At 40.2% G+C, this 20747-nt stretch overlaps 1 protein-coding gene across 1 annotated transcript in view; it reads right to left on the bottom strand.

Moving 5' to 3' along the window:
* Window positions 1-3631, bottom strand: part of LOC140714006 (synaptonemal complex protein 2-like) — a 63262-nt gene extending 59631 nt beyond the window's left edge. The window contains exon 1 of the mRNA XM_073024679.1: window positions 3575-3631. The gene's annotated coding sequence lies outside the window, so the exon portion shown is untranslated. The remainder of the gene's footprint in view (window positions 1-3574) is intronic.
* Between the last annotated feature and the right edge of the window lie 17116 nt (window positions 3632-20747).

Here is a 20747-nt window from a genome sequence, read left to right as displayed (position 1 = left end):
GGGTTTCTACAGTTATATTAATAGCAAAAGGATAGTGAGGGATAAAATTGATCCTTTAGAGAATCAGAGTGGACAGCTATGTGTGGAGCCAAAAGAGATGGGGGAGATTTTGAACAATTTCTTCTCTTTGGTATTCACTAAGGAGAAGGATATTGAATTGTGTAAGGTAAGGAAAACAAGTAGGGAAGTTATGGAAACTATGATGATTAAAGAGGAGGAAGTACTGGCACTTTTAAGGAATATAAAAGTGGATAAATCTCCGGGTCCTGACAGGATATTCCCTAGGACCTTGAGGGAAGTTGGTGTAGAAATAGCAGGGGCTCTGACAGAAATATTTCAAATGTTATTAGAAACGGGGATTGGTGTATTGCTCATGTGGTTCCATTGTTTAAAAAGGGTTCTAAGAGTAAACCTAGCAATTATAGGCCTGTCGGTTTGACGTCAGTGGTGGGTAAATTAATGGAAAGTATTCTTAGAGATGGTATATATTATACGGATAGACAGGGTCTGATTAGGAATATTCAGCATGGATTTGTGCATGGAAGGTCATATTTGACAAATCTTATTCAATTTTTTGAAGTGGTTACGAGGAAAGTTGATGAGGGCAAAGCAGTGGATGTTGTCTTTATGAACCTCAGTAAGGCCTTTGACAAGGTTCCGCATGGAAGGTTAGTTAGGAAGGTTCAATCGTTAGGTATTAATATTGAAGCAGTAAAGTGGATTCAACAGTGGCTGGATGGGAGATGCCAGAGAGTAGTGGTGGATAACTGTTTGTCAGGTTGGAGGCCGGTGACTAGTGGTGTGCCTCAGGGATCTGTATTAGGTCCAATGTTGTTTGTCATATACATTAATGATCTGGATGATGGGGTGGTAAATTGGATTAGTAAGTATGCAGATGATACTAAGGTAGGTGGCGTTGTGGATAATGAAGTAGGTTTTCAAAGCTTGCAGAGAGATTTAGGCCAGTTAGAAGAGTGGGCTGAAAGATGGCAGATGGAGTTTAATGCTGATAAGTGTGAGGTGCTACATTTTGGTAGGAATAATCCAAATGGGACATACATGGTAAATGGTAGGGCATTGAAGAATGCAGTAGAACAGAGTGATCTAGGAATAATGGTGCATAGTTCCCTGAAGGTGGAATCTCATGTGGATAGGGTGGTGAAGAAAGCTTTTGGTATGTTGGCCTTTATAAATCAGAGCATTGAGTATAGGAGTTGGGATGTAATGTTAAAATTGCATAAGGCATTGGTAAGGCCGAATTTGGAGTATTGTGCACAGTTCTGGTCACCTAATTATAGGAAAGATGTCAACAAAATAGAGTAGAGGAGATTTACCAGAATGTTACCTGGGTTTCAGCACCCAAGTTACAGGTAAAGCAGGTAAAGGCTGAACAAGTTAGGTCTTCATTCTTTGGAGCGTAGAAGGTTGAGGGGGCCTTGATAGAAGTACTTAAAATAATGAGGGGGATAGATCGAGTTGACATGGATAGGCTTTTTCCATTGAGAATAGGGGAGATTCAAACAAAAAGACATGATTTGAGAGTTAAGGGGCAAAAGTTTAAGTGTAGCACGAGCAGGAATTTCTTTACTCAGAGAGTGGTAGCTGTGTGGAATGAGCTTCCTGTAGAAGTAGTAGAGGCCAGTTCAGTTGTGTCATTTAAGGTAAAATTGGATAGGTATATGGAAGAAAAGGAATGGAGGGTTATGGGCTGAGTGCAGGCCACTGGGACTAGGTGAGTTTAAGCGTCGGCACAGACTAGATGGGTCGAGATGGCCTGTTTCCATGCTGTAATTTTAGATGGTTATAAGGATCTTCAAATTATGAAAGGTCCGAATCTGTAAGCTAATTATTAGCTTAAAGGAAAAAAGCCAAAACAATAAAGAGCCATTAAAAACGGATAATAAAAATACAATACATTAATCAGCTCGTGGTAGAAAGGTGCTGTTCCTCGAGAAATCTTTGGGCATCAGCTGGAGATTTAAACAGCCGACGAGAATCATCGGGAAGAACGACTCTCAGTTGCGCTGGAAATAACAACACTTGTTTGTAGCCTTTCCAATAGAATTCCGACATAACCGGTTTAAAAGCTATTCTTTCCCTCTGAACTTCAGGTCTATAATCTTCCAGAATACGAAACTTGAAATCTTGAAAGTTGATCATACGCTCAAATCAGGCGATCTTTAATATGAGCATAGTGAAGCCGGAGAATGACTGGCCATGGTTTCTCACCTGGAGCTGGTTTTAAGCGAGAAATGTGGTGTGTGCAGTCGATCACTGGAGGGTATCCAGAACATCTGAACCGAAAACATCCATTAAGAATTTAGAGAAAAATACAACCGGATCACCCTTTTTAACATTTTCCGGGAGCTCGATTATCCGCAGGTTCTGTCTTCGAGATCGATTTTCAAGATCAATGATTTTGAATTTATAACATTCCAACAGTTGAAAAGTCAAAGACAGCTTTTGTTCCAAAGTTTTAATTTTACGATCTCTCTGGCGAGCGGCATCTTCGAGAGCTGAAATTCTTGTCTGTTGTTGAATATTCGATGCAAGTGATTGAAGACTTACGTCGACCGTCTTTAAAGTTTCATCAAGCGAAGAAAACTTTGGGGCAAGTTTATTCTCCAGTCTCTCAGGTCTCATCCATAAGTTTCCCGATTGCGTCCAAAGTTAGTGGTTCTTTAGTCAGTTTCGCTTCTTTAGCTTCTTGTGATTTCCCAGCTATTTTGACGAGTTGAAAAATAATTTAAAAAGTCAGAAAGTATTTCATAAATATCAACCCCTTTAGTGTAGGTATAAATAGGTCAGTTAGGGGGTGATTGCAAAAGTGTGTGCAGGCAGAATGTACTTACAACGTGGTAGTTTTTGGATGAGCACTGAGTGACCAAAATTGAGGCTACAAAGCAAGTGCTGCTACATGGGGGTCAGACTGTTACTTGATGGTCAATATACACACACTAGGCTAAAAAGCCCATCTGTCGACACTTCAACTGGGTAATTGAGCCCTGAAAGGGGTCATTTTTAAGATGAGTTGAAGTCAACAGATGAAGCCTGGAACAAAACATATTTAAATACAAGAACAACAAGGCATGGGTTCAAAGTTCAAGGTCAGTATAATCAGATAAAACCCACAACTGAGAAAGAACTGAAATATTGAATGAAAACTTGGAGAGGCAGGGTATGATAAAAGAGTAGGATAACTTGTTACTCCTCTTCAGCATATTTTTTAAAGTGGCAAACATATTACAAATTTGGCAATCAAATAAGAAATCATCATCTTCAAAGTAAAAAAAAACATAGCATCAACACAAGGGAATGCGGAGTCCCTTCATGCCTCAAAGGGAAACTAGGAGATCTATATTATTTGTTCCTGTACCATACAATTCCAAAATGAAAATGTTTCTAAATATTTAAACCAGTATCTCTAAATATTGAAAAGGCACATACATTTGACAGGTCTGTGCATCTTGCCCTTCCTCTGAAACCTCCCTTGTAATCTCATCTCTCCATCACAACATTAAATCAGTTGATCACCTTCTCAGAGGTTTTGATTTTGTTTTGTTTTTTTAAATACCTCTTTTGCAGCAGTGTCCAGTTGAGGTTCCTCAGAAGGCAAGGCCAAGTGCTGTAATTCAAGTGTCTGCAGAAGTGGAGGAGACCTTCAACTATGTGAACATCGGATATCTCCCACCACCACACCAATAGTCTAACAAGGAACATGCAAAATACTTTAAGACTTGCCAGCATCATCTCTTCGCCATACACCAGCTTAGCCGCGTTTAGGATATCAAATGTAGAGTCAAAATATATCTTCACTTTCTTTCCTTCCCTTTTATTAACCAACAGTGTCTTTTTCAAGTTTATAATAAGAATTGCAGCACTCTTAACTTCTGAAAATTTGAAAATAATGCATTTTAGAACTACTCCATTAGCAAATCTATGGCACATAGGAGGAAACCATTGCTAAACAACCAAAAACAAGTTATCTTATTTATCTCACTACTGCTCTCCATGCAAGCTTGTGTCCACACTGGCTGTCATGTTCACATATTGACAATAGCCTGATTTAGGAACAAAGGTTGGCTTCTGATGCTGCATCCATGACACAGCCCTTTAAACCTAACAAGGGTGATCTTAAATCTTTCTTTACCTATAATCTCAACCAGCCTCACAAATTGCATCACCCTTGAAATCTCCACTTCTGTGGCAGTCTTGTGTGAGCGCTTCGTTACTCACACAGTCCAGGTTTCTGCACCATCCAGCTTCTGTCTTCACCTTCAATGTCTTCCACCCTCCCCCCTTTTACCCTTTCTTCCCCCTTCTTTATCTGTTGCCACAACACCCACCTGCCTTCTAACTCTATTCCTTGCCCCATCTGCCTGTCATATGTCATCGACCCACTGATGACCTATTAGTCATTTTCCTTCCTGACCCAGTCCTGATGCACTGTCACAACCCATAATTTCAACAATTCCCTCTTCACCACCCCTACATGCTGTTCAACCCACTGAATTCCTCCACCTTTAGGAATGCACAAATTTCTCCACAACTTTCCTGCATGGAACTTCCGAAGTTTTAGACATTCGCACTATTCCACTGGATCCTTGCCTCAAATTAGTGGATCAAAAACATCCCACATATAGAGACAATTAATAGAATATGTCATGCACTTTTAAACTTTAAAATATTGTATTACCTTCCACAGTAAAACTTTTGACTTCTGCATACGATAAGCTTACTGTCTCCCAGAGGTCTGTCTAGAAAAAAAATATTCTAATTCAGCTTTACACAGAATTGCACATTAATTCATGGTCTGATGTGATTCGTCCATTCTGTTCTTGAACTAATTAACAAAATCCTAATTTCTCTACTTTAACAATATTATGACCAGATTGCAGTTGGCAGGGTGCACCCAATCTTCCACCACTGGAGTTACCATTGGGGACCAGAGGAACAGAAAAGGTGGGGGAAGGGGCGGGAAGGACCCAAGTGGAGCAGAAATATGTTTTGGTTGGGGGGGCGGGGGGGAAGGTGAAGGAGGACCCAAGTAGAGCAAAGAAGGTGGAGTTGGGGACAAGGATGGTGTTTGTACATGGGTGTTGGCCATATCTACAACAGCAGCCTGTTCCATTTGAATGGGATCACTGTGGAAAATAAATAAGTTTCACTTGTTTCATCCTAACACTGCAAATTTTAGTCTTATATATTTTAATACCTTAAATTATTTAACCTAAAGGTTTGTGAATAACTGTCAGCCATTTGAAAATAGTTCAAAAGTCTTCAGAAGCCAAATATCAAAAGCAACATCTGGTTAATTATGGATGAAACTTCATGAATATCCCTTTCAAGACTTCCCTGCCTCTTAGGGTGAGGATGGCACAGAGTTCAGTCCACTGCATTCTGGGAAGATGTCATAAAGGAGATCAGATCAGTAAACAGTACATTTACTGTTTTTTCACAAAGGGGTCAAAGCAAACTTCAAGTTCAGCCCAACATTTATCAGTGGGAGAAAAGTAGCTTGTGAGCAGTATGTTAGAGGGTTTGGGTGAAAAGGGGGCATCAATTGCAAAGTTTAGTTATTGCACAGATGTAATGGGCACATTTCAGTATTTTGCAATCAGATTGGTCAAAAGACACATTATTTTCACATGTAATAGAATGCCTACACAGAAGGGATTCATGCTGATTTCCCTATAGAGTAATCTCATTAATCCCATTCTCCTACATCACCCTTCACCCCGACCCTGCAACTCTAACACATGCCCAACATTGTCACCTTTTTTTGCTGCCCATCTACACTAAACAACAATTTATGGTGGTCAATTATACACGCCTTAAAATGTCGGATACTAGGAAGAAACCAGAGGTTACAGAGGACATGTATATTCCACATTGGCTCAGATGATCGCTTCTGTAGGCAGCAGCATGAACAGTTACAACTTCAACCCACCAAACTTCATAAAAATATTTTTATTGGGGTGTTTACATTCATACCTCACCATCTTGAGCATCATCTTTAATAAAAAATGTCACGCTGCGACTTCCCAGGTTGAAATCAATCCAGAAGTTCTCCAGTTTAACATCAGCTGGCTTCTTCAACTGCAAGGTCAAAGGTCAAAGTGGTGCACTTGTTGACAATTTGTTAACACATCTCCCAACAATTACATGCACTTACTATCACAAAGTACCTGTACAAAACAAAATTACCATTTTGCCACACTAGTAAGAATTGCATTCTGTACTTTTCAGGAGATCTGGAAGGGTGATGCACACCCTCCAAGAATATTCTTTCCCCAGGTAAGCTGACCAAAATGGTTGCTTAGCTGTAGTACTCAGTACTAGGGTGCAGTCCGCCCAGGACCTCTGGTACTTGGGTGCGGTTCACCCAGGAAATGTAGAATTGTAAAATGTCTTTGCTTCCATACCAACTATGTCATGCAAGAAAAATCTACTGACCATTTGCCTTCTTTACTGCCTGCTACACCAGCATATTTCAAATCTCCAAGTATGGGAACACATGCCAATCATCAATAAATAAGAGTCTTGTTTTTCCAAAGTAGATAACTTTACATTTATACATGTTTCTGCAAGTTGCCATACATTTTTCCTCTCGTTCACCTTGCCTCAAAATGATTTTGATTTCTGTGTTTACAGTACAAAAATAGGATTGTAAGGAGGATGCAAACTTAGAAATATTACATTCTGCTCTCATCCAAAACATTGCTATATAATCAGGAGCAGTTCAAACCCAATGTGAATCCCTGGACCCCATTAGTCACAACCTACCATCCTGTAAAATACTCATTTATTCCCACTCTATTCTCTCTTCAATATTCAACACATTACCATAATTTAATTCTGTAGACTTTTTAAAATGCCTCCAGAAAAATGCACCACATCCACTGGTTCTCTTCCAGTTATGGCAATGAATCCCAACAGATCTGGGAAACACTATTTGCCTTCCTCAAATGCATGCTGATTCTGTCTAATCTCTTAGATATTCAAGTGTCTCATCACCACATTCGCTATAATAGACTCCAGCACTTTCCCTCTGATTTTAGGCTAACTAACTTACAGTTCCCTATTCTTTCCCTCTTACATATAGCAATGAACCCCTCTGCAGGGTTACAGATGTAATCCTACAAACTGAAGAACTGTTCCATCATCTACAGAGTTCTGGAAGATTGTACAGCCATCAAGTTCATTGACTTTCAGACCCATTTACCCCTGCAGTACATTTTTGTAACAAATACTAATTTCCTTTAATTTCTCCTTTTCATTACAGTTTTGACTCCCAAGCATTCCTGGGAAGTTGTTCCACATACAGAACCAAAGCATTTGTTTAATTTTTTTCCCAGTATTTAATTCCAGTGTACAGCAGCACCACACTGAAATATTCTGAAACATGCCCTATGAGTTCCTAAAAGACTGCAATTCCAGCTATAAGACCATAAAACATAGGAACAGAATTAGGCCATTTGGCCCATAGAGTTTGCTCCACCATTCAATGATAGCTGATCCTTTTCTCCCGCCTCCTCAGCCCCACTCCCCAGCCTTCTCCCTGTAACCTCTCATGCCATGTCCAATCAAGAACCCATCAAACTCTGCCTTAGTACACCCAATGACCTTGCCTCCACAGCTGCCTCTGGTAACAAATTCCACAAGTTCACCAGCCTCTTGATAAATAAATTTCTCTGCATCTGTTTTAAATGGACACCCCCCATCCTGAGGCTGTGCCCTCTTGTCCTAGACTTGCCCACCATGGGAAATTTCATTTCCACATCTACTCTGCTTAGGTCTTGTCAGATACATCTCTATTTCACAACTGTGTAATACACTGATTAGATCACAAGAGTACTTATTGCAGCTTTAGTAGCCCCCAAGGAAAGTGTAATCAATTAAAACACAAGGATTTCTAGGAATTAAACATCTACTTCAGTATTAGCAGCCTGGAGGGGCCAAAATATCTAAAGCCATTTAGAATTCTAAAATTGGTTAGCCAAATCATAGAAGCCCAGCATATCAAATCACAGTGATTGTCTCCATTCCTAGAGAGTCACACAAGTGAAAACAGACTACTTGGATTGCAGATTCATGTTGTCTCTGGAAATTCCTAGAGTGATTCACCTTCACATTCCAATAAGAACCTAGCAAGGCACAGTAATCAAACATGCCCCAGCAACCACCATTGTCACATACTCCCAGAAATACCATGTTTAATAACACAGCTTACAGGAAGTCCTAACCCAGTACTAATTTTTACATTTGAAGATTCAACACTTCCACCTTCCCAACAGCTTCAGAAGATTCTGACCAACACTTGACCAACCCCAGAATTTCATTCCCAAACCTCACCACAAAGGTTTAGCAAACTGTTCCTGACCACCATCTTTACATGATTTGCAGGATGGTATTGGGTTTAGACAATATAGTGTTGCTTCAAGGCCAACAGTCCAAAACCTTATTGGGACCATCGAAGGAAGATGCCTCAATGGCCAAGCCACAAGTGGAGATCAGACCTTTACAGCACTGTTAGTGGAAATGGGGACTGGAACTTAGTCAAACATAGGGCCAAGCTCAGTAATAAGGCACCGATGATAGAAGAATATGTATAAAAAGAAATAATTGATCCTGGGTCTGGTGTAGCACCATTTGACCATGGCTGCACCAGGGGGTTCACAAGGATGAATAACTTCAGTACAATCTGGACCAAATTTCTCTGAACGCTGCAAGAATTGCACTTTTGCAGAATATCTGGTCAGACCTCCAGAATGTCCAAGAAGAGTGAATTGTTTCACAGGAGATCAGAAACCAAATGCTAAATGTATTTCACAACTGTTAATTTCACAAGGTCTGAAAGACTAGTTATAGATACATACCGGAGACAACATCAATTGCTTTTCCAATAGTTAGATCTGGTTTCAATTCTAATTACAGATTTAAAGATAAAGCATTATTACCTCATTCAGATCAAGGAAAGCAGAGTTACATGGATAGGTGTAGACTCTAAAACCAAATGCAAGATTAAAATGAGTAAACTCATAACCTAAAAAATTACCCTTCCTGATCTTGCCATTTCTCACACAAGTCAGATTTAACAATTTACTCATCAAATACCCACCAACATCCATTACTTCAAAGTGACACAGCCTCATCATTTATGTTATTTATATTTTGGGGCAAGTTGGTGGTGGAGGGAGAGGAGGGTTAGAAACAGAAAGCGCAGGAAAAGGAAGAATACACTCAAGGAAACAGATATAATCCATCCACTTTGCCTCCTAACTCCTCTAGCACCACTCCCTCCACCGCATCATGCTGACAAATTTCCCAGAGAGATTTCAGGATTCCTTTTCATTCAGGAATCATATGCAAATATGCTACCAATTAATTGAACTCATTTGCCAAGAAAAAAAAACAGTAACACCTTTTGTCAAACATCACATCAGCCAATGGTTTTCTATGGAGTTTGGTTTAGTTGACATTTCTTCAGCCTGCAAGTTCATTCTTAACTAGTGCCTTAAATCAATCGAGTATATTTCAATTCAACAAACTAAGCCATTCACTTCAAACGTCACAAGTTTAAAATGCTCATAACATTGAAGTCACAAAGCATGTGCATGAGAAACATCTTGTCCTCATCCCACCACAGTAATACTAAAGATGCACAAAGTAAAACTCTCAACAGACCTGAACTTCCTTTTCAAGTTGAACCCAATTACATAGGAGGCATCTAAAGAGATCTTCTGATGTCGATAGGAATTACTTTTGCAGTTAGGACCCATTCAAAACCATTGATAAGAGTCAACGTCAGGTCCTTGAAGTATTAGTACACAACACTTAAAAACTAGTTAGATATTTGCATTAACAATCAAGTTTATTGGCTGGTGTGTGACCACTTTGATCTAATGCTCCCATAATATTAGTCCCAGTGATGGTTTCATTCCCAGTATTTCCATTCAATAAAGAGGAGGAAGAACTATTTCCAACCCATCATTCCCAATTGCAGGAACTACCTTGCATGGATAGTCTTAAAATAGCAGAGATCAAAAAGGAAAACACCACACATACCATAACTTCCAGATTCAAAACAAGCACTCAATAGGCTATTGCAGAGAGAGAACTAGACTTGCTATTTTAGGTCAATGCCCTTTCCCCTGAACTGCTGAAGTGGACACAATGGTGGTTCTTGGAATACAAAAGTATACCATAGATATCAATGCTACAGCAGCTCAACCAAAAGGTCTTTAAACAAAAGGGAATTTGTACAATGAGAGAAGAGTAACAACAGCTTGAAGTTTGACAATCAACTGTGCATCCACGTGAGACGTAGCTAAATAAATTAAACTCAGGGTAGGCGGAGAGCAGAATTTGAGACCACTGGAAAGTGTGCAGAGGAAATTCATCAGGATGTTGCATTTCAGTTGTGAAGACAGAATAGATCCATTTTATCTAGAACACAGGAGTCTACAGGGTTGAAGAGGGGGAAAGGAAATTAAGGCATCCAAAATGAGGGGTATTGACCAGAGGAAACATTACCCCATAGCAGAGGTGGATAAAACTAGAGGACTGAATCAAGGAAAGAAAAGAGATAGGAGGGGAGATCCTTCTTCATGCAGAGTGCCAAGTACCTGGAATTCACTGCCTGAGACAGTTGTTAAATCTGAGTCACTGACAGCTTTAAGTGACTAGATGAGCATTTGAATTACTTGGTTATGAAGGGCTACAAACCAAGGCTGTATATTAATACCAAAGAGTTCCCACTGGCTGACATGGAAAGGTTGGGTCAAATGGCCCATTTCATGCTATACAATTTCATGGCTATGACAAACCATCTTGAAATGGAGCAGGTGGTGTACCTGTGCAGGAAGCATGCCAAGTTCCATGTATGAGGTGCTTATCCTGTAGGAGAGAATTTGGGAAGTAGGGCAGCCCCAGTACATGTTGGTGAAAAAGTTAACTGAGTTATACCTGTTCAGGTATCACCAAAGTCTCAAGTGCTTACATTTAAATTGTCTAAACTCAATATGCAACAAATGAGCTACAGATTTTTAGACCTAAACAATTGGCAGAACCAATGCTAGCCACGTGTTCAATTCTGCTATCCACAAAACTAAATTTTATATTCAGCTTAACAATGGTAAGATGATTTTAATAAAATAAATTGTGCAAAATAAAAAATCCTACCTTGTTTTATTAATGAGGCTAGCATTCAATTGATTGAGAAATTTTCTACAGTCCTTCAAAGTAAAACAAAGGTAGTTTAGCAATAGTTCAGAGCAACAGAAGTGTGGACAACTAATAATCAGTAAAGCAAAACAATGGTTTTCCTCCAGCACCGAGATCACACTTAAGCCAATTGTGGGGGATTTCTCCACCCACAAAAGCTGCATTTCACAAATTCTACATTTTTTGTGTCTGGGATTGTTTGTCAATGTTGACACTTCCTAAATGCTTCCATTCATTTTACCAGATAACCTCATTTACAGTTTGTCCCCATACATCAACCTGGTTCTATCCTATCAGACAAAGTCTTTCTCTCTTCACAAGCCCACCCCCCCCCAATCATCCTCCCAACAGTTCAATGAGCTCCTTTTCTCTCCTTTCCATTTCTAACAAGCTTCTCCACCACAACAAGGTGACAATCACCATGTTACTGTTACTGTTGTGTCATTGCTTTCTGCTCATAACCAAAATGTTTCCAATCCTTAATTGTGCCCATTCACTCTCAATTCAAGCAGCACAAATGTGTAGAATTTAACTTCATTATCGCAAAGGCTACTAACACTTGGGCACTTTACAGCAAAGGAAGAGCACATTCAAATCATTGTATTTTTACTTATCAACTCATTGAAATATCTTTTTCATTTACTTCTCAATACCTTGTATCTAGTCACTGAGACCATTTAAGCTGGTACACTTACTGTCTCAAATTCAAAATCTTTAATTTGCATGAAGGCATTGGCAATCGGTTCACTAAACCATTTGTAAACAAATGTCTCTCTTATCTTCCCATCAGACATTCGGCACAGGGCTTCTGAAATGGCTACTTGAATTTCATAGTCTAGTTTTAAAAGTAAAAAATGAAATTTGTTAATCTACGGTCGACAGATTATCTCCCAAGTCACAGAGGTACAGATAGAACATCCCAAGAAAAGTGATGGCCATTCATAGCTTAGATCAACTAAAACTTGAAAAATGGCAAGTACAGACTAAATACATCAGAGCATGAGAAAGACAGAAAAATGCAAATTAAGTTTAATCAGAGAAGTTGTAGCTATGTACATGAAAAATTCAATTAAACCATATTTGAAGTATTGTGTGCATTTCTAGTTGTCCCATTATAGGAATAATAGAGGCTTATCCAGATGCCACCTGGATTAGAGGTCATGAGCCACCAAGAAGAAGCTGGACAAACTTGGGTCATTTTCTCTGGAGTGTCAGAGGCTGAGGGCAGACACAATAGCTTATAAAATTATAAGAGGCGTAAAATGCCAGACAGTACCTCCCTCCACCCCTGGCAAAAAGGTAGTGGTGTCAAATATTAGAACACCATGCATTTAAGGCATAAAGGGCGGGGTGGTCAAGAGGTTAAAGGAGATGTGTAGCAAGTTAATATAGTTACCTGGAATGAGGCAGAGGTGAACAAAGATACAACAGTAGTGCTTAAGAGGCTATTAGACAAATGGAATAGAAGGATGTGTCATCTACAGGCAGAAGAGATTTCATTTAATTTGGCAGGTTCAGCATAGACATCATGTTCTATGTACAAAGTGATACTGAAGTAAAAGATCAAAGGTCAAATGGGAATAGACACCCAAACTTATCGGGCATGAGTCGTAAAGCAAAAGGAAAATGTTGAGAAGGTGCTTCATGAAGCATTTAGAATCCTGGACTTCATCAAATGCAAGGTGCTGATTTGGAATTATTTTTTTTTTCTTACAAAATACTGATAAGCCTACTGTATCTAATCCTTAACCTAAAAGTACCAAAAAAAGGTTTATAAAATATTTGTAAGGAACTCGATTTCTAGTCATGTAGACAGACCAGGATTGTTCTGCTTGAAACAGACATGATAAAAGCATGCAGAATTATGATCCATTTGGTTGTGGTTGAAGAGAAACTATTCCATTATAATAGGCCAAAGGAACACAGATTTAGAGCAAGTCTCTCTCCACCAGCGCACCCCACCCACAACACAACTAGGTAGGATTTGGATGCACTGCCTAAAAGTTCTGGATGAATGTGCAATTGTGGCCTCCATAATAGTAACTCAATAAGTAAACGAGGGCACAATATTTTGGGGGGGGAAAGTATCAGGAAATTGGATTGACAGCACTAATGTAAAACTTCTAATGGGCAAAAGGGCCACATCTTCTACTGTTAGAAAAGTTATAATTCCACTGGCAAGAGAAGATCTACAAAATGTTGGAAGTCAAAAGTAACTCACACAAAATGCTGGAGGAGCTCAGCAGGCCAAAAGAAGAGTATGGACAAGAGTAAACTGTCAATGTTTCAGCCCAAGACCCTTCATCAGGACTGGAGAAAGAGAAGAGATGAGGTCAGTGGGGGGGGGGGGGGGGGGGGAAGAGAAGTACCAGGTTGTGGGTGATAGGCGAAACTGGGAGGGAGTGGAGGGGTGAAGTAAACAGCTGGGAAGTCAATTGGTGAAAGAGACAACGGATTGGAGAAGGGGGTAAGCTGATAGGAGAGGACAGAAAGGGCATGGAAGAAAAGGGGGAGGAACACCAGAGGGAGTTGATGGGCAGGTAAGGAGATGGAAATGGGGAATGGTGAAGTGGGGGATGAGGCATTACCAGAAGTTCGAGAAATCAATGATCATGACATCAGGTTGGAGGCTACCCAGACGGAATACATGGTGTTGCTCCTCCAACCCGAGTATGGCCTTAACGTGGTAGTAGAGGCAGCCATGTCAGACATGTTTAATCTGATCAAATTCCCCCTTCTCCAGTCCTTTATCTCTTTCACCAATCAACTTCCAAGCTCTTTACTTCATTCCTCTCCTGGTTTCACCTACCACCTTGTACATCTTCCTCTGCTACCCCCACCCTCTTACTCTGATATCTCTTTTCTCACCCCCAATTCTGATGACGGGTCTCTGCCTGTAAAATCAGCTGGTCACTCTTTTCCATAGGTGCTGCCTGGCCTGCTGAGCTCCTCTAGCATTGTGTGTATTATTGTGATTCTGCTGTTTTTAATCACAGGTAAACTAAACTAAACAGCAAGAGCTAGAAGTAAACTGCTCTCAGCTGCATTGATCAAAACATGCCAAAACAGCTGAAAGGCCTTATAAAAGAATAGAACCAGTGATCACCTTACATCAAAAAAAGTGCACCAACAGAACTGTTAACCCTTAGCAATGCAAGTAGTACAAACCTTTCTAAATTTGTCAGACTCAATGACAAGATACAAGAGGTAGTGCAGATGCTGGAAATCTACAATAACACACACAGTCTGCTGGAGGAGCTCAGCAGATCAGGCAGCTTCCATGGAAATGAACATACAGTCAACAATTAGGGCTGAAAGCCTTCATCAGGACTGGAACGGAAAGTGGAAGAAGTCAGAATAAGGTGGAGGGGAGTGTGGATAAGTAGTACAATGTGGCAGGTGATAGGTGAAGTAGAGAGCTGGGAAGTTGATTGGTGAAAGAGGTAAAGGGCTGGAGAAGGGCAAATTTGATAGATGACAGAAGACCATAGAAGAAAGGGAAAGGGGAGAAGCGTCAGTGGGGGTTGATGGTCAGGTGAGAGGTAAACAAGAATGCAGAATGCGTACTAACAGAAGTTCAAGAAATCAATAACTAATATATTACAGTTGTCAACAGGTTTGGATTAGGGTCTCAAGTGCACTTGGAAGATTATTCTTGCATATGAAATAGAGTGGAGGTGTTTTGTGCAGGGATTTGAATCCAAAGATGCTGGAATTTCTAATGGAAGGCATTAGGAAATACAAAGACCAGGATAATATGTTCAATAGAAGATGGTCTACAATAGGTAGTGATAGAAGAGTTCCATTTTGTCATGTTCTGTGTTATTCTGCTGAGCACTGTAGACATGCAAATATTGGCACTGGAATGTACGGCAACCCTTGCAAAATTCCCCTAGAACATCCTTGGATGTGTTGGCTGTTAATGCAAATGATGTTCCTTGATATCAAAACCAGGAAGCTGAGGTCATCATGGAAATACTTGAAGAGGGGAACCAGGGATTTGATGAACATGTAGAACAAGGACCTTCAGAGCAGCACAAAGTTGATGATGCTTCAAGGATGAGAGACAGAGATTTAAGCAAATGCATTAATAAATTGATGTTCTTACCACCAACTTCCAGAATTGTTTTTGCCAGATCAAGCCTGCAAATGCAATAGTCACAAATCATTCTGATATTCAGAGCAACTATTAAGCTCCTACTTGATGACTCATAACTATGATACAAACTTAGTACCCTCCAGGCCAGGGATTCATGGGCCCCTTGCTTAATAATATTGATGCATGGTATAAAAAAAGGTGCAAAGGTTAAGATGGGGCAACATTTGTTAGCTGTGTCAGGAAGGATTCCTGACACAGTAATATGGTCAGGCTGACTGTGCAGTGGAAGTTAAATGTTATTCATATGTCACTCAGTTAGCCACACCTACATGGGAGGAGGCCACATACTGTACAAGCAGTTTTATCAGTAAGTTTCAGTTCAATATACTGCATGCTGGCCTCCTGGTATGCTCTGCACTCTCCCACAATGTCGAAAGCAACATGATGTAAGAAAAGCCATACAAGGTCTGATGCCAAGTAATTAATCTGGTCAGGTGACAGGCAACCATTTCTGATATAATGAACACAACAGCCTTACCTTTAGCATAACCATACACAAGGGCAGACATTATGGGTACAGTTTGGGAGGATAAATTTGAAACAGATCTTCTCAGGGAAATGCACAGCAGAAATGTGGAGATTGTTTAGAGAGCACTAGCATGGGGCTCTGGACAGGTTTGTCCCATGGAGGCAGGGGAAGGATGGTATGATAAGGGAGCCATAATTGACAAGAGGTGAAACTTTTAGTCAAGGGTGGAAGGAAACCATATAACAATTACAGCACGGAAACAGGCCATCTCGGCCCTTCTAGTCCATGCCGAATGCTTACTCTCACCTAGTCCCACCAACCTGCACTCAGCCCATAACCCTCCATTCCTTTCCTGTCCATATAACTAACCAAATTTACTTTAAATGACAATATCGAACCTGCCTCTACCACTTCTACTGGAAGCTCGTTCCACACAGCTACCACTCTCTGAGTAAAGAAGTTCCCCTCGTGTTACCCCTAAACTTTTGCCCCCTAACTCTCAACTCATGTCCTCTTGTTTGAATCTCCCCTCTCAATGGAATAAGCCTATCCACGTCAACTCTATCTATCCCCCTCATAATTTTTAATACCTCTATCAAGTCCACCCTCAACCTTCTATGCTCCAAAGAATAAAGACCTAACTTGTTCAACCTTTCTCTGTAATTTATGTGCTGAAACCCAGGTAACATTCTAGTAAATCTCCTCTGTACTCTCTCTATTTTGTTGACATCTTTCCTATAATTCGGTGACCAGAACTGTACACAAACTCCAAATTCGGCCTCACCAATGCCTTGTATAATTTTAACATTACATCCCAACTCCTATACTCAATGCTCTGATTTATAAAGGCCAGCATACCAAAAGCTTTCTTCACCACCCTATCCACATGAGATTCCATCTTCAGGAAACTATGCACTATTATTCCTAGATCACTCTGTTCTACTGCATTCTTCAATGCCCTACCATTTTACCATGCATGTCCTATTTTGATTAGTCCTACCAAAATGTAACACCTCACACTGATCAGCATTAAATTCCATCTGCCATCTTTCAGCCCACTCTTCTAACTGGCCTAAATCTCTCTGCAAGCTTTGAAAACCTACTTCATTATCCACAACGCCACCTATCTTAGTATCATCTGCATAATTACTAATCCAATTTACCACCCCATCATACATATCATTAATGTATATGACAAACAACATTGGACCCAGTACAGATCCCCGAGGCACACCACTAGGTACTGGCCTCCAACCTGACAAGCAGTTATCCAGCACTACTCTCTGGCATCTCCCATCCAGCCACTGTTGAATCCATTTTACTACTTCAACATTAATACCTAATGATTGACCTTCGTAACTAACCTTCTGTGTGGAACCTTGCCAAAGGCCTTACTGAAGTCCATATAGACAACATTCACTGCTTTACCCTCGTCAACTTTGCTAGTACCCTCTTCAAAAAATTCAATAAGATTTGTCAAACATGACCTTCCATGCACAAATCCATGTTGACTATTCCTAATCATACCCTGTCTATTCAGATAATTATATATACCATAATCGAAGAATATTTTCCATTAATTTACCCAACACTGACGTCAAGCTTACAGGCTGATAATTGCTAGGTTTACTCTTAGAACCCTTTTTAAACAATGGAACCACATGAGCAATACGCCAATCGTCCAGCACCATCCCCGTTTCTAATGACATCTGAAATATTTCTGTCAGAGCCCCTGCTATTTCTACACTAACTTCCCTCAAGGTCCTAGGGAATATCCTGTCAAGACCCGGAGACTCATCCACTTTTATATTCTTTAAAAGCACCTGTACTTCCTCTTCTTTAATCATCATAGTTTCCATAACTTTCCTACTTGTTTTCCTTACCTTACACAATTCAATATCCTCCTCCTTAGTGAATATGGTAGAAAAGAAATTGTTCAAAATCTCCCCCATCTCTTTTGGCTCCGCACATAGCTGTCCACTCTGATTCTCTAAGGGACCAATTTTATCCCTCACCATCCTTTTGCTGTTAATATAATTGTAGAAACCCTTTGAATTTATTTTCACCTTACTTGCCAAAGCAACATCATCTTCTTTTAGCTTTTCTAATTTCTTTCTTAAGATTCTTTTTACATTCTTTATATTCCTCGAGCACCTCATTTATTTTATGCTGCCTATATTTATTGTAGATCTCTCTCTTTTTCCGAACCAAGTTTCCAATATCCTTTGAAAACCATCGCTCTCTCAAACTTTTAACCTTTCCTTTCAACCTAACAGGAACATAAAGATTCTGTACCTTCAAAATTTCACCTTTAAGTGACCTCTATTTCTCTATTACATCCTTCCCATAAAACAAATTGTCCCAATCCACTCCTAAGTCCTTTCGCATCTCCTCAAAGTTAGCCTTTCTCCAATAAAAATCTCAACCTTGGGTCCAGTCCTATCCTTCTCCATGATTATATTGAAACTAATGGCATTGTGATCACTGGACCCGAAATGCTCCCCAACACATTTCTCCAATCACCTGACTTATCTCATTCCCTTACTTAAGGGTTTGGAAGCAAAAAATCAGGCAAAGTTCTTGAGAATTACAAGGCAGCCAGGAAGGAGCTTAAGAAGGGACTTAGGAGAGCTGGAAGAGGACATTAAAAGGCAAGAGCCTCAGGGATAAAGTGGGGGCAAGGTGCCTGAAGGTGGAGGAGGCAAGGGAGGTTCTTAATGAATATTTGGCTCAATGTTCATCTTAGAGAGGGACCTTAAGGAATGCGAGATAGAACAGGCTAATGTACTGGACCCCATTGAGGTTAAGAAAAAGGCAGTGCTGGAGCTTCTGAAAAAGCATTAGGATAGACAAGTACCCAGGGCCAGACAAGATATTTTCCAGGTTACTCTGGGATGCAAGGGAAGAGATTGCTGTTGCATTGGTAAGAACACTTTTACCCTCCCTAGCTACAGGATTGGCGGAAGGCAAATGTTGCTCAATTATTAAAGTAATAAAAATATTCCTAAGAATTATAGACCAGTATCTTATGCCAGTGGTGGGCAATCTACTGGAGATGATTCTTAGAGACTGGATTTGGCAGGGCATAGTTTGTTTTTGTTTTTTAAAAGAAGGGATGGTCAACATGGCTTTGAGGGGCAGTTGATGCCTCATGAGCCTAAATGAGAATTGAGGAGGTGATAAAACAATGACAGAGGTAGAGTGGTGTATGTGGTGTAGATGGATTTCAGTTTAGCTTTTGACAAGGTCCTGCATGGAAGGCCTGTCCAGAAATTTATGAGGCATGGGATCCACATTGATTAGGCTGTATTGATTCTGAACTGGCCAGCCCATAGAATGAGGTGGTTTAGTAGATGGAGTACATTCTGCCTGGAGGTCAGTGACTAGTGGTGGCCTTGCTACTTGTCATTTTTCTAAATAACTTGGAGGAGGAAATGGAGGGGTGGGTTCATAGGTTTTCAGATGACAAGTTAGGTGTCATGGGTAGTGTAGATGGTTATCATAGATTACAACAGGGTGCAGATTTTGGCAAAGTAGTGACAGATGGAGTTTGATCTGGAAACGTATAAAGTGATATACCTTGGAAGATCAAATTTAAAGATGAAATACAAGGTCAATGCAAGATCCTTAGCACTGTGGAGGAACAGAGGGATCTTGGTTTCCAAGTCCATAGATTGATCAAAGCTGCAGTGCAAGCAGAGTGGTTAAGGCAGCAACTGGTGTGCTGGCCTTCGCTAGCCGGTGGATTGAGTTCAAGAGCAGTTACATTGCAGTTCTATAAAACTCCATTTAGATCAGGCAGAGTATTGTGTTCAGTTCTGGTCACCTCATTACAGGAAGAATGAGGAAACTTTAGAGGGAGTTCAGAGGCGATTTACTAAGGTGCTGCTTGAAATAGAGGACACCTTATGAGCAAAGGTTATGCAAGCTAGGGCTTTTCTCTTCAGAACCATGGAGGATGAGAGATGATTTGAAAGAAGTGTATGATTATGAGACATAGATAGGTGCTGCCTGTCCACTGTTTCTCCTGGGCAGCAATGATCAATAACAAAGGAAATCCATTTAATGTGAGTGGAGAAAGGTTTAGAGGAGATGAGGTACTTTTTAAAAAAAAATTAATACTCAGTGATGCACTATCAGGGGTGCTAGTAGAGGTTGATACAAAAGGGACATTGAAAATACTCTTATATAGGCATATGGATGTCAGAAAAATAAACGGTTATGGGCCAGGCACAAGGGAAGCTTTAGTTTGATCATGGAGTGAGTTTATATAGGTCAGCACAACATACTGGGTCGAAAGGCCTGTACTGTTCTATCTTGAGGTGCAGGAAAATGCCACTCAGTCAACAGGACTGTCAACAGAGAGCAGTACACTTTACAAATCAATACCAAGATTACTTACACAAGAAAATCTGCAGATGCCAGAAATCCGAAGCAATGCATACAAAATACTGGAAGAAATCAGCAGGCTAGGCAGCATCAATGGAAAAGAGTAAATAGTCGACATTTCATGCTGAGACACTTCATCAGGACTCATTTCCTGGCCTGCTGAGTTGCTCCAGCATTTTGTGCATGTTGCTTTGAACAAGTTTATTTATTCATTTGCTTGGGAAATATAGGCCAAGAAGTTTCCCCAGTCTTCCCTTAGTTCCCTGGAATCTTTCCACAACCATCTGGAAACCAAAAACCCCACACAGGCCATTGTCAACAGCCTCACACAGAATGTAACTCCCGTCTTAAAATGGAGCTCAACTCCTTGACATTCAGACTGATATATATGTACATAATTATTAAAACACTTACATTAAATCTTGCACTTCTTCAGAAGAGTAAAATTTTATATTCCCCTTTTTGAAGATTAAATCAAGCAATGAATTGAAGGTTCTTATAGCC

This window comes from Hemitrygon akajei, chromosome 20, assembly GCF_048418815.1.
Source record: "Hemitrygon akajei chromosome 20, sHemAka1.3, whole genome shotgun sequence".
Taxonomy (NCBI): domain Eukaryota; kingdom Metazoa; phylum Chordata; class Chondrichthyes; order Myliobatiformes; family Dasyatidae; genus Hemitrygon; species Hemitrygon akajei.
Note: the sequence above shows the minus strand (reverse complement) of the source record. Positions and strands in the feature narration are given on the sequence as shown.